The sequence below is a fragment of the Anas acuta genome, chromosome 8 (genome assembly GCF_963932015.1).
Source record: "Anas acuta chromosome 8, bAnaAcu1.1, whole genome shotgun sequence".
Taxonomy (NCBI): Eukaryota; Metazoa; Chordata; class Aves; order Anseriformes; family Anatidae; genus Anas; species Anas acuta.
The window spans coordinates 17,347,772-17,362,273 of record NC_088986.1 but is presented as its reverse complement, the minus strand read 5'-3'; the positions used below and the strand labels follow the sequence as shown (position 1 = coordinate 17,362,273).

Genomic DNA, 14,502 nt, shown 5'->3' with positions numbered 1-14,502 from the left:
GGGAGCCCCGGCTGCGGCGCCGCCCGGCCCCGCCTCCTTCAGCCCAGGGCCCCCGTGCGGGGCGACCGCCGAGGCTGAGGGGCAGGGGCCGCGCCGGCACCTGCCGGGGAGGGGCGCGGAGCCCCGGGGCGCCAAGAACCAGGGCCGCTCCTCCTGCGCCGCCGCCGCTCGCCTCCACAAGCGCTACCTGAAAGGTGCGGGCCGAAGCCCCGGTCCCTCCCGGACCGAGTCTGCCCCTGCTCCTGCGAGGTGGTGCTGAGGGAGGACGGAGAAGCTGCAGGCACCGCTTGAGCAGGCAGCGAGGTAAAGCAAGCAAGCGGGCTGCGCGGTGCTTCCCGCCTGCCCTGCAGCCCGCAGGCAGCGTGCCCGATTTAAGGCCAGGTTTTTCAGAGATACTTCGCTGCCTCCCAGCAGGCACATAAATACCTCCTGAAAATCTGACCCTAAGTGCCTGGAATACCTCCTGAAAATCTGATCTAGCCCAGTGCCGCCTGAAAGTGGAGCGGGGCTGAGGTGAGGTGGCCACAGCCCCACTCAGCGCTGGGGTCCCGGCCTTACTGCCCGCTGGTGGAGGCCACCGCGCTCCCAGGTGAGCAGCATCACCTGGTTGTAGTTGCAAAGCAGGAGGAAAATCGCATCCTTAGTTTTTGGTGGGATGAGGCAAGCGGGTTCTTGTCAGCTGCGTTTGATGCGGCTGGGGAGGTTGGGCGATGCAGCAGAACCAGCCTCATTAGCAGAATCTGCCTCTATGCATCTTGAAATTGGTGCTACAACTGTGCGCTCAAACCATCATATTGTGACTGGAAAATTAATCACGTCGAAACATTGCTTATCCTAATCAAGTTATAAGCCTGGAATTGAATTATAAAAAACAGATGTTTACATTCTTTCTCCCCTTCAGCACTGATGTCATGAGAAGGAAGCACATAACCAGAGCTGTGCAACACATTCGCCATAAAACCCCAAACCATGGAAAACTTGCCTCATCTGTAACTTTCCTACCAGAAAACTCAGACCAGGTTTGTCAAAATATTCACAAATCTTGTAAGTAGAGACACGTTCAAGCCATAAAGTAGGAATATGTATTTTGAACACCCTGGAGACTGGAAACACTTGGATTTAAAGATTTTGTTTAGTCCTTTGTGAAGATGGATTCCTGTTACATTTTTTCTGACAAAGAAAGCTCTCGTGTTCTTTCTGTCTTAAATTATTTCTCATTTAAATGTAAACAAGCTAGAACAAACCAAGGCAGTGTCCCTGTGAAAAAAATCAACTCTTTGACACATTGTGTCGCTTCTCAAAACAATGTCATTTAATGCAGGTTTTAAGGTACAACATAAACCATAATAAATCTTACTTTGTAACAGTGGGAACTGATATTTGTTTTGGTTGCCTAACACTTTCCACTATAAAATATTCTTGTAGCTTGGAAGCTCTAACACTATTATTCACAGCAGACCTTTGAAATTTGCAGGAAGAAAGCCCTGTAGCAAGAGAATTTTTTTTTTCCTTCTCCAACAAAATTATTTTCATAGTTTGCCAAAGAATCGTCTATCAATAAAAATCACCATGCTCCTCTTTAGAGCTGTGACCATGTGCCAGAGCCACAGCTGAGCGGGGGACAGACCCGTGCCCCTGGCACAGCAAGACCCTGCTGCAGCCTGACTCTGTTGAGCGTGATTGCCCTGTTCCTCCCCCTGCACTTACATCACTCTGAGTGTGAGTAAAGCGTTACCCACCTGGACTGATAGGTGGCTATATAATTGCCATGAGTGGCTGTAAATTGTTAGGAGAAATGGAATAAAGAGTTAAACGATTTAACTCCTTTCTTCCTAGCTTGTCTCAAATATAAAAAGTATACAATTTGTACACTGTGGGGAAAATATACTAGTTCAGAAGACTGGGAAGGAAATAAAGTACATTTCACCCTTTGGGCCTTTGTCTTAATCTGCTTCATTTTGTAATATGCAGCTAAAATATGTTACTGTCTAATGGCTGCTACCAAAGACAGAGTTGCTGGTTTCAATCCAGTTCACAGTAAACAACCGTCCACTTCAAAACTGAAGTTTCCATCTGAAGGAGAACATCAGAATGATTGTTTTTAAAGCTGGTGCTACTCTCTAATTACAGAGGAAACTGCTGATACCAAAACAGATTCTCCTCCTTGGATCCCATGGACCACTCTCAGCAGGCTGCGCCTACGGAGCTCTTTCTCACGACACCTCTTTGCTGGTCAGCAGACTCTGCACGTATACCAGATACTCTGAGCTGTTTTGTCACAGACATTTGACAAAAGTTCCTCTGTATCTCCACGCACATTAAAAAGTTTTACTCCCACTCCTCCTCCAAGTCATCATGTTCCCCCACCCCGTTTTTTTAAATTTTATTTTTGCTTTGTTTGAACTTCATTAATTGTTGTGGAAAAGGAGGGAATCTTTGCTGTTTGTTTTGGGTATGTTGCTTTGGCTATCTATGTAATTAGTATACTTATTGTATAGCAAGAACTCTCCAGTTAATAAGACAGTGTTTTCTCAGCCAGTTTTTAGTCCTGTCTTTGTATTTTATGTATATTCACACTCCAGTCATGCACACGAGAAGTGTAACTTTGTATTTGTCAAAGACATTCACTACTCCAAAACTGAAAACAATGTTTTAGGTCTCAAATTCTGAGATTTGAAGTATCCTGCAGGCAGAACTTATGCTTCATTTGGGAGGGACATGGTTAAGGTGCCATCCTAGAAGAGGAAAAGGAATTAGCCGGTATGCCAAAGAGCCTGAAACCCAGTAAGGCTGCTGCTAACAGCTCTGCAACAAAAGATAAACAAGGAGCAGAAAAGAGGAAGGACAGACAGCTGAATCTGTGGTTATATGTGGCAAAATCTTCACATTTATATACAAAGAACCTAGCACTACTTTTGGGGGGAGACTTTATCATGTGAATGCAATTACAGGATCAGGGTTCTAACTCAGAAGTGAATAAATAAACACTGACCCCTTCCAGCTAGTGACTTCTATTTTGTAAGCCACACGGCTGGCCTCATATGAAGACAGTATGCTTTTAGCACTCATCTTGTCTTTCCTCTGGGTGAAACCACTCGACCACTTCTGTTTTATAATTGCAAGCTAAACATTGTCAGGTATAGAGTCATTTACACTGTGTCTGAAGAGCTACTAGGGAATATCCTTCCTTGTAAACTATATTCAAGATCAGATCAGTATCGTTAGTTGCAGCTGGGCCTCGTCTGACTGCTGAGGAAGGGAGCTGGAGGTGATAGGTTCAGAGAGCAGGTACTGGCGCTAAGGCTGGTGACTGTCTCCCATATGGCGAGTCCTGTGCACCTGCATGCATGACCACTGCTTCACGTGTGGATCTCTTCTCTTCTAAGCTTTTGAGATAGGATTTCAGAAAGGATTTCAAAACTGTTGCCTGTAGGTCCTATTTGAAACAACCTTTCCAGCAATATAGGCACTAGATTTCTGTACAGAACTATGGGGTTGTTGCTCTGCAGCTGTAAGAGAAAACGGAGACCACCACATGAGAGGTATGCAACATAATTCTGTACAGATGCCTCTGTCAATGAGAAGAATCACCTTCCAAGTCACCCATTTGATTTCCCCAAGAAATGCCCATGTGTGTACATTAAATCACACTCACAAACCTTCCATTAGCTCACATGCATAGAGAGCTAACGCAATGGAACCAGCTAGAGGTGATCATGTTACAACACTTTGACTGCTTTCACCACTACAGTAATTGCCTGCTGGATGCAGGAATTTTTGCAGAACTCCTACAGCACTATTATAAAGGTGTTTTTTGTGTGTGTGACTTTTTGTTTGTTTGTTTGTTTGTTTTTTTAATCACTGAAAGTTAGTTTATCCTCAAGAATTTCAAGTCAGGATTTTCAAAAGAGTTTACAGACAATTAGACAACCATGCTGTATTATGAAAATAACTGTAACAAGTTTAGATTGAGCTTCAAGAACACCATCTCCCTCTACTGGTAAATCAGAATTAAACTGGATTACAGAAAAGTATACATTTTGATTCTTATTTTTAATAGAGAATAACATAAGATTTTTTTCTTAGTTAAGGTTGAAATAAACCTTAAATTATAAACAGAATTTCCCACAAACACACAGGAACAAACGGTCTGTACATAGCAGTTACACTGGTCTCTTTTACAGGAAAAGTTTTCTGCAGAGTAAGTTTAGTTGGACAGACTGATTCTAGTGACAAGAGAATTCAAAAAGTTTACTTTTTACATTTTAGGGAAAAAAAGTTTTTTTTTACAGCATACTTTTTCAAAACTGGACCAGAAATAATACCTTTAATTAATTTGACCAGAGTAAATCTAGCAGTTATGCATAGTTTTATGTTGCCTTATTAATACTTTTGGATTAATTACAGTGGGCTTTTGAAATTCTGAAAAACTACAAAATTTCCATTACGCTATCGTCTATAGTGTGCAAATGGCTACTATCAGTATGAAGAACTATTCTTGATTATCTTAATATTATAAGCAATTCATACACATTGAAGAATAATATCTTAGCCACTTAATATTATAGCCACTTGCCGAGGCGATCGGCTCCAGGGCAGATGCGTTCTGCAGCGGAGCAGGGGATCAGACAGGCAGGGCTAATTTTCCCGGCACCAAGCCCACTCGAGGGAGCCGCCAGGACCCGTGAGTCCTCGCGAGGGAGGTGAACGAGGTGAGAAGGAGGCGTAGGCAGAGCCAGCAACGCCCCCTCCCCGGCCGTTCAAAAGCTGCCCCTAGGGAGCGCGAGCGACCCTAGTGGTGCGGCAGAAGGGAGTGGTGCGGCAGTTCGCGCAGGCAGGGCAGAGCGTTCCCCCCCCGCCCATACGAACACCTCCTCTAACGGCGGTCTACCGCTAGCTCAGCTGCAATGGTCTCCACCAGGCACAGTGCACTCTCCAGGAAGTCTGTGCACACCCAGACCGACTGCCCGCTCAAAACTGTGGCAGTTCAGGTCTCCGGGTGCAGGGAGTGCCTGAGCCTGCTGCTACCACCTGTGGGGGGCAAAGAGACTGTGTGCGTGAGGTGCAAGCAGGTGGACGACCTGGTCTGCCTCATGGCAGAACTCAAGAAGGAGGTCAAGAGGTTGAGGGATATCAGGGAGAGTGAGTGGGAGAAAGACTTGTGGAGCAACTCTGTGCGCAGCCTGAAGGACAGGTACCAGGGTGAGACACCCCAAATGGGGGTGAGCCCCCTGCCCTGTTGCTGTCGGGCAGAGGAAGGGGACCTAGGATTTGAATGGAAACAGGTCCCTGCTCGACACTGCAGGTGAGGCACCCCCCTACCGGCCCCACCTTCCCAGGTGCCCTCATGCAACAGATTTGAGGCCCTGCAGCTTGAGAGACCGGTAGCTGAGGAGGAGGTAGAAAGTCTACCCAGGAGGATGCTTAGGGTGAGGAAGTCGACTCCACGCCTCAGGACTGCCTCCACCAGGACAGAAAGAAGGGTGATTGTTGTGGGCGACTCCCTTCTCAGGGGAACAGAGGGCCCTATTTGTCAGCCTGACCCTACCCATAGGGAAGTCTGCTGCCTCCCTGGGGCCAGGGTCAAGGACATTGCCAGAAAGCTTCCCAACCTAGTTCGCCCCTCTATTATCCTCTTTTAATAGTCCAGCCTAACAGTGATGACACTGAAGAGAGAAGCCTGAAGACTATCAAACAGGACTTTAGGGGACTGGGATGGTTAGTGGATGGAGCAGGAGTACAGGTGGTGTTTTCGTCCATCCCTACGGTGGCAGGGAGGGGTACAGAGAGGGCACGGAATGCTCACCTGATAAACACATGGTTCAGAGGCTGGTGCCAACACAGAATTATTATTATTATTTTGACCATGGGGCACTTTACTTGGCACCCAGCCTGATGGCCGCAGACGGGTCCCTATCTCTAAGGGGAAAACAGATCCTAGGCCAGGAGCTGGCAGGGCTCATTGAGAGGGCTTTAAACTAGGTGAGAAGGGGGACAGGGCTGAAACAAGGCTTGTTAGAGCTGTGCCAGGGGGAACAATGGCAAGGCTGGGAGAGAAGGCAATGGCTCGACTGAAGTGCATCTACACTAATGCACGCAGCATGGGTAACAAACAGGAGGAGCTGGAAGCCATCGTGCGGCAGGCAGGCTACGACTTGGTTGCCATCACGGAAACGTGGTGGGATCACTCTCATGACTGGAGTGCTGCAATGTCTGGCTATAGGCTCTTCAGAAGGGACAGGCAGCATGGAAGGGGTGGTGGTGTGGCTCTCTATATCAGAGAGAGTTTTGATGTTGTGGAACTTGAGGCTGGGAATGATAAGGTTGAGTCCCTATGGGTTAGCATCAGCAGGAAGGTCAACAAAGGAAACATCCTGATGGGGGTCTGTTTGGTCACTGAGGAGCAGACACCAGAGAGCCTGGCCCACACCCCATGAGGGATGCTGAGGTAAACATGGGGCGAGGCACTCGGCCCAGTGCTGACAGCGCCATCCAGATCGCGGCAGGACATCCGAGCACACAGCCGTTCAACTCACCTCCTTGAATCCACCGAGAAAGCTGAGCAGTTGGGTTCCTGTTATTAGGATTATTATTTATTTTCCTTTGTCAGATGAAAAACTTCAATTTTAGTATTTCCTACAAGGCTCTGTATATGCCACTGGCCTGGTACTCTGGTGTCTCCAGCCACAAATATGTCCTGCCACTCAGAGTTTCACTTCTTCAGGCACTACAAGAAGCAGGAGAAATGTCTGGTTGAACAAAAAGGCCATGTACAGCCCTCCAGCTACAAAAGCTGGAGACCACAACCCACAGGTTTCCCTATATACAACCCATTTTCTGACATATTTTCAGGTATCATTTCATGTTCTTGATTGTTCATGCGCTACAGGTACCATGCAGTATCTTTACTGGGGTGCTACAACATATATACACAACTGTCTTTGTTAGATCCATGCTATTTCACTTTTCAAGAGCCATTTAAAGCAAGCATTCCAGCAAAAGTTGAACTAACTACACTTAAACTAAAAATCATCCGATTTCTCCCAGCTAGTTTATCAAATCTGATTTAATTAGTTGAAATATGTATTCATTATAGGCAACAGATTCAAACAAAAAAATATATGGGCATCCAATTTAATATGAATAATCAATGACATATTGAAGATTAGACTACATTATTTACTAGCAACTTAATAGTCTCCTACTCTGATTTTAAAAAATAATAATTTTCACCCATACACAACTGTAGAAGAATCTAGTGTTTTTTCACAACACAATTCTTTGAACAAGCAAGGATAGAAAAGAAAGCAGGGTATCACATACTGTATTCAGTAACTAAACATGTAAAAAGCAGTCAAGCACGGCATTGCTAGTCGGTCGAGGGAAGTGATTGTCTTGCTCTGCTCTGGTGCAGTCTCACCCTGAGCACTGTGTGCAGTTTTGGGCACCACAGCACAAAAAGGACATGAAACTGTTGGAGAGCGTCCAGAGGAGGGCTACAAAAATGGTGAAGGGCCTAGAGGGGAAGATGTATGAGGAGCAGCTGAGGTCACTGGGCCTGTTCAGCCTGGAGAAGAGAAGGCCGAAGGGAGACCTCACTGCGGCCTACAGCTTCCTCACAAGGGGGAGTGGAGGGGCATGTATCGATCTCTTCTCTTTAGTGACCAGCGATAGGACCTGAGGGAATGGAATCAAGCTGTGACAGGGGAGGTTCAGACTGGATATCAAGAAAAGGTTCTTCACTGAGAGGGTGGTCGCACACTGGAACAGGCTCCCCAGGGACACAGTCACAGCACCAACCCTGTCGGAGTTTAAGAGTTTGGACTGTGATCTGTCATATGGTCTGAATTTTTGGGTAGACCCGTGTGATGCCAGGAGTTGGACTCGATGATCCTTGTGGGTCCCTTCCAACTTGGGATATTCTATGATTCTGATTCTATGTGAAGCCATAAAACCTGTCAGTATGAGAAAGTGTTTTGCTGGTGGTGTTTTGTTTTCCCTCTTTTTGCCACTCCAGAGATAAGGACGCAAAAGTCTGTCCCACTGTGGGACTGGTAGTCCTTCAGAGAGACTGTGGGAAGGATTTGGAGAGAGGGGAGGTGGTAGTGCCTTGTTAAGAACTGAAAGAGTGGGCCTCACATAAAGCTCCCTCAGAATGAGGGTTGCTTAGCTGCCACACCCTGCCTTTGGGTTCCAGCCATAGCCACTCGCAAGGATGCTGCATGTGGGAGCGAGGAGCCAAATTTCTCAGAGCAGCCAAGAGCTGTCATGGGTCAGCTCTTCACTCCATTTCTTCCACTCTCCACATGCTTTGCCAGTTCCTGCGTCTGACAGGGCTGAACTCCAACCCTGGTGCCCCTAAAAAGCTCTGTCCGTACAGCACTTCCATGCTAACTAAAAGCAGAAGTTATCTGAAGAGTTATAAACTGATTTTTGATGGCAAGATTTCAAGCTCATATACTGAAACTCAATAAAATCTAATTGTATGCACAAATACCCACAAACACAGCTGGACTTCTACACGGCCCTTGCAGGCTCTTTGGCTTTACCTTACAAAAAGCTTACCACAGCCAAGTGGCTTGTCTGCAACTACAGTGAGCATAAAATGAGTTCCTACATGGCTACTGGGATGCCTCTGGAGCAGCATGGCAAATGAAACCACAAGACAGCAGCAGAGAAAGCAGCAGCAACACTTCTAATATAGTTGCTGGATCCCTCAGCATGGCAGTGGTTGCTGTCACTGCTTCAAGACCATGGTATAAGATAAGATTTGCAGGTGCCACATCACAGGCTCAACTTCTTTTATGAAGACTAACTTGCGAGAGAGAAATTAGGTTTGAAGCCAAAACACAGCGGCATGTGAGAGAAGCAAGCCTGTTCTACTCTAGCTCAGCAGAGCATCAAGTCATTTGGTCATTGCCTGTGGTTTGTCTCTGGTCCAAAAGAGTTAGCTGTGTTTTCTCCTTATTTTGTATAACTTGATGACAAGCCCTTTCTAAAGAACCCCAGCAGATCTTTATAAGTTTACATCATGAATAACTAACATTGGCTGAGCTGGAGAACTGTTCATGCAACGACAGTTGCTGGCCTATACCTGAGAAATTTTTCTGAGTGCTTGTAAGCAAATTACCATGGCTACACTTAAAAAGACAAATTCTTGTTTAAATGTTCCTTTCTTGCCACATGTCTCTCTGGTAGGATTTACCTACTGGCTTCAAGTTCCTAGGACTAAGCATCTGAAAACCCAAGATTGTCTGCTGTGCAGAAGGGGTTCAGAAATAATCCTGATCACAGCTAAATAGAAATTGTAACTCACCATTGGCCAGGACTGATGCTCACTGAGATGAATGGGCTTCTTCCATTTGCTTTTCAGCCATCTTCAGATCAGTCTGTTGCCTTTTATACAGCCAGTGTGATCATAACAAGAATAAGCTGCAACTCAGCGTGAGGGAGTGCATGAGTCTACCTGGCAGATCAGATGTAGTCAGCTAAACTTTTTCATGTCTCCTAACCATGTACTGAATTTCTACCATGAGGTTTTCTGAATCCATTGACTGACCACCTCTCAGCGCAGAACTTTTCCCTAACACCCAGCCTGATGCTCCCATCACAGCTCCATGCCATTCCCTCAGGTCCTATTGCTGGCCCCAGAGAGAAAGTTCTGCCAAAGAAGAAGAAATGCTCACAGAACAATGTACAGGAATGCAAACAGCATCCTCCTATTCATTTTAATCTCATTTAGAAACAAGACAGAGAACTGAATCCCTGCTAGATGCACACATTGTGTCTGGAGACTCCAAATGTCAAGCTCTAGAAATATCAGTGACATTTTTCAGCAAAAAGTTCAGCTGAGCTTTCAGGCAGTGCCATTTCATTGCACACTGAGTGCTATGGCAATCCAGTGCTTATGAACAGCACTGCCTTATCCATTAAACACAAGAATTTCTTCCTGTTCACAGGTGTGCGCACCAACACTGCAGTGCATCTTTTGGTGCTCAGTAGAAATGACCACAGCAAAGGCTGATGTGAAATGATTTCTGCCTTTGAAGACAGAGTCTCTCTTATGGCCACTGATTTCTTTGTCCCTAAAAGGCACCCTTTAAAGACTAGCAAAGATCAATACAAGGTGATTTTGAACAAAAGCCTACCAGCACAAATAAGGTATTCCATATGACACAGACAGAGATAAAAGCCTATGTCTCTCTGAAACTATTGTATTTTATGGCATCCTCTGTGAGCATTTAGTGACAAAATAAAAATCCAAGTGTCACAATATTGGCTTCTAAATCCTACTAATGGTAAGTGACCTATGCCACCAAAGAGAAAGTCAAAAGGAGGTTGCTTCATGGGATATAACGGGTATTTTTATTTTCTTACAAGAGTGAATGACCTGCCAACTCTATACACTCTTGTACAGTGACATGGCTTGCCATTAAGCAGAGTGGTATTGCCCTGCCTGAACTCTTTCCTATCCAGATCTCTGCAGAACAGGCATGTGATGGCAGATTTTGTCCCTAACACCAGGTTTCTTGAAGACAGAGTTCTCTATGCACGGCTTCACACACACACCAACCTGGAAATAACCTCTGCTTCAGCATCCTCTCAGTGTGAATGCATGCATCTGTGCTCACCTGCTGCAGCCACATAGACACCCTAAGGGAATTAATGTGAAACAGGGTTAGCTATGTTGGTGACAATTTCTGTATAGATGGGTTCTTATTTTGTGCAAAATTTTTCACTCAGGATCCACTGTGAAAAGTGAATTCATTGATATACTTTATAAACAGCTTGTGTATTGTCTTCTACTGGATCCAATATGCTTACAAACAGCTTTTCTAATTACCAGCTCAAACTTAAACACAGGATCTTTTCTTTGTGCATGTCATCCTAGAGATAAGGGCTCGCAAGTCTCACAGCGTCTCAGTTACACTCTGCTGTTTTAGGGTAATCAGCAGATGTGAAACTAATTGGCCCTGCACTGCAGCATAGCCTGTAAATTTGGCTTTGCTGCACAGAGAGGTGTAGAGCTTTAGCACATCTCACTTACACTGGACACCATATTTTTGTCACTCAGAAAATCCTGAGACTGTCTCAGAAGAGCCAGGGAGACGACCATCTTTGACATGTATGCACGTCTTTAAGGATTCACAAAGACTATCTAGCAAAGTCAGAAGGCAACCATAAAATGTGCGGCTTGACTTCGGAAGTGTTGAAATTACAGGAAATTAATGATGCTTCTAACTCGAGAAGGCTGCACGTTTTACACTGCTAGCCACAAGGTGGAGGCCTTTACAACACATTAACCCAAAAAGTAAGCGCTGCTGGGAATAGGTACACCTGTTTATCCAAGGTTGGGTTGTTAGCACCTGCATATACAAGCTATTTCTGCTGCATCGCCACCGTCAGAAGATAGCATAGGGAAATGCTGCATCTGGCGCTGCTTTCTGCATTTAAGAATCACTTGCAGAACGCAAAGCATGCGAGAATGGCACCTTCCTGCCAAGTGTCACATTAAAAAGGACATCCACTGTTACTAAGAGTGATCATAACCATGGAGGAGAAACGTTTCTTTTCTGTTCAGAAATATACATGTGTTGCTGCAATCTACTTATTCTTTTTGATAAAGTTCCTTCATCTACGATTGGTGTCTTGGGGCTGAGAGACTTGCTTTTGAAAATATGCATTTATATACTATATATAAGCCACTTCTTGTGGCTTTGAAAAAAAATAATACATAAACCTATGCTTTTCCAGCAGTAAAACAGATGATGCTTTTACTTTACTGCTTTACAGATTATTTTGAAGGAATTTAATTTCTCTCTCACAGATTAATAATTATTAATATTGCTATTTCCTTTGCCCACACTTAAATAGAAACAACAGGACATACAGTAAAATGTCCCCTCTCTCTGTCCAAACTTCCTTTCTTCTGCTCCCCTTGAAGTCTCTAAGGTAGTATCACCTGCCTACCAGCAGAACAAGCTTTGTGGAAGGTATTATGATTTTACTGTTCGTAATCCAAGACTGGCAAAAATATTCAGTATAACTACCAGACAGTTACGAATTTGACCATGCCTGTTTACAGAAACCTAAAAGGAAGACTAGCATTACAAAATATGGAAGCAATATTAGCAACGTTGTATAGAAAAATAAATTTAGCACTTAGGGAAGACACTGGACTGGCATGCATGCCCCTCTTGATCCTACAGCAGAGATTAGCACAGCCCCTTCAGGCCCCACTGGCAGCTCATGTTGATGATTCCTGACTGTTTGGGACGGGTGGAAGGGCTAAATAAGCAGCTAGAAGCCTGGTGTTTGGGTTCTGAGTTGTTATCCTCACAGGTCAAGAGAGAATCTGAGGAAACTCTACCCATGTCTTTGCTTGGGGTAGAGGCTGTGGTGGAGGCATTTGAATTTTGACCAGGTTTGCACATGACTGCAGAATGTAGAAAAGAAATGAGATCCCAAGGAACTCTACCATAAACTGCCTTGGTCAATGCCCCGATAATCATCAAACACTGTCACTAAGCTGACCTGGTAGTTCATCTAATATTCCACCTCTTTATTCCACCAAGTGCAGGTTTTCTCAATCACAATGCCACGTGACATTAAGTCAGCCAGCTCCATCATTCAACCAAAAACAGATACGTTGCTTGTTCAACAAAACCTACCTTCCGTGAAACCCTACTGATGGGCACTGAATATATTTTTAGCCTCTAATTCTTTGCTGAGAGAGTCTTAAGTAACTGTCCCATGACTTTTACCAGAACTGACACCAAGCAAACACTCCAGTAACTTTCTGGGTCACCTTTTTACCCTTTTTAAATATTGAAAGTATATTGGCAAACCTCCAAACCGTTAATAATCTTCCTATTTTCTTTGGGTTTTGTTAAACACTAACACCAACAGCTCTGAGGATTTTAAGAAGGCAGTTGATGAAATTAAAAGCAACAGAGCTGGACTCTGAATTGTTTGGATTTACTCTGCATTTTTGCCTGTATTCCCAGTTACATTGCATTTTGATATTAGTAAAGAGCTCTACATGAAAAGCAAAAAAATGCATTTGATACATTGTGTTTAATTTTTTGCTTTGACAGTGAAGCAACTGTAATTTTCCTAACTGGGATTATAGATAACCTGTATACAGGAAGTAGCAGCCCATGGGTTGTCTAGTATTAAGTATATTCATGCAGCAGGAATTAATATTTTTTCCCAGAGTTGTAAAAAAAATACAGGGCTAAAGATTTTTGTGGCAATCTGATTAAATACATGAAATTAGTAAAAACAATGTTTACTATGCAGTGATCTACAAATAGGCTTTCAAAATATGCAACTACTACAAGCTGACTGAAAAGGGCTATGAAATACACACCGTGTGTAAAACACAGGAGGCATTATTATGCTACAAACTCTAGGTGCTGCGAATTCTTCGTTACCATCTACTGGCATTTCAGTCATTGTATCCAAAAAGGCAATCTCCTGTCCATGACCCATTCTTTCAAGAATAACACACTCTTCTTCATTAGTATCCCCCAACACCACCTGAAGTTATTTAACATGCCTGGCCATGCTGAGCAAGCACTCACATAGTTACCAAATCTCACTATATTTTATAACCAGTCCCAGATTTCAGATTTAGCTGATCGCATAAATCAGAACTTTCATAAATAAAAAAGTCAAAATTATGAAGACCACCCAGCCCAAGAATATCTGTGTGGCACCAAAAAAGGCCAGTCCTACATAAATATCTTCCCCAGCCCAGCTAATAACAGTTTTAAACCAATTTTAACATTTGCATCTTTCACAAGTTTCTTGAATACTTAAAAAATGATAAATTATGGACATAAATGCAACTGCTCCCCCTCTGAGACACAGTCCTTCCCAGTCATCTCAAAAGCACCTGCAGCAGAAAGCAACAGAGTATGTCCCCCCTCATCCCCTCCCCTCCTTTTTTTATTGTATTTCCCCAGCAGATGAATCAAAGGCTGAAATTTATATATTTTTTTTAAATCAGGCCAACCAACTCATAAGCAGTAGTCACAAGATTCTAAAGTTTCACATTTAAAATCTGGCACTAGAACTATAATAATACACACTTAATTGACAGAAAATCTCTTGTATTATTAGAACGCACAAACACTTCCATAATGCTGGGTATTGTGATAAAAATAACTGCAAGAAACAGTTAACTCCTTACAGAAGCAATTTTGGATTTACGTCTTGTGTTAACTTAGCTGAAGTATTTTTCAGCACAAAGTATTCATTTTAATAAATATGCTTAGCTTTCATTGATCTCCAAATAAGCGCATCCACACCCCTTGAGAGGGATATGGAAATGGTATTTCAACTTTAAGAACGACTTGAAAACAAGATATCCATAGGAAAAGCAAGGCACTGCCAGCTTTTTTTTCTTTTTTTTTTTTAACATTAACTTCTCTAATTATCTTTTCTACTTCACTACAGCATTATTGTAACAATTGCAAAGGATCAGACTCTTAACAG

The 14,502-nt window shown here is 43.9% G+C and overlaps 1 long non-coding RNA gene across 1 annotated transcript; it reads left to right on the top strand.

The window, feature by feature from the left end:
• The first annotated feature begins 163 nt into the window (after positions 1–163).
• LOC137860689 (uncharacterized) lies at positions 164–2,268 on the top strand. Its single transcript, XR_011099129.1, has 3 exons — positions 164–303; positions 902–1,019; positions 2,131–2,268. It is a non-coding gene; the product is annotated as an uncharacterized lncRNA (long non-coding RNA).
• Positions 2,269–14,502: the final 12,234 nt, after the last annotated feature.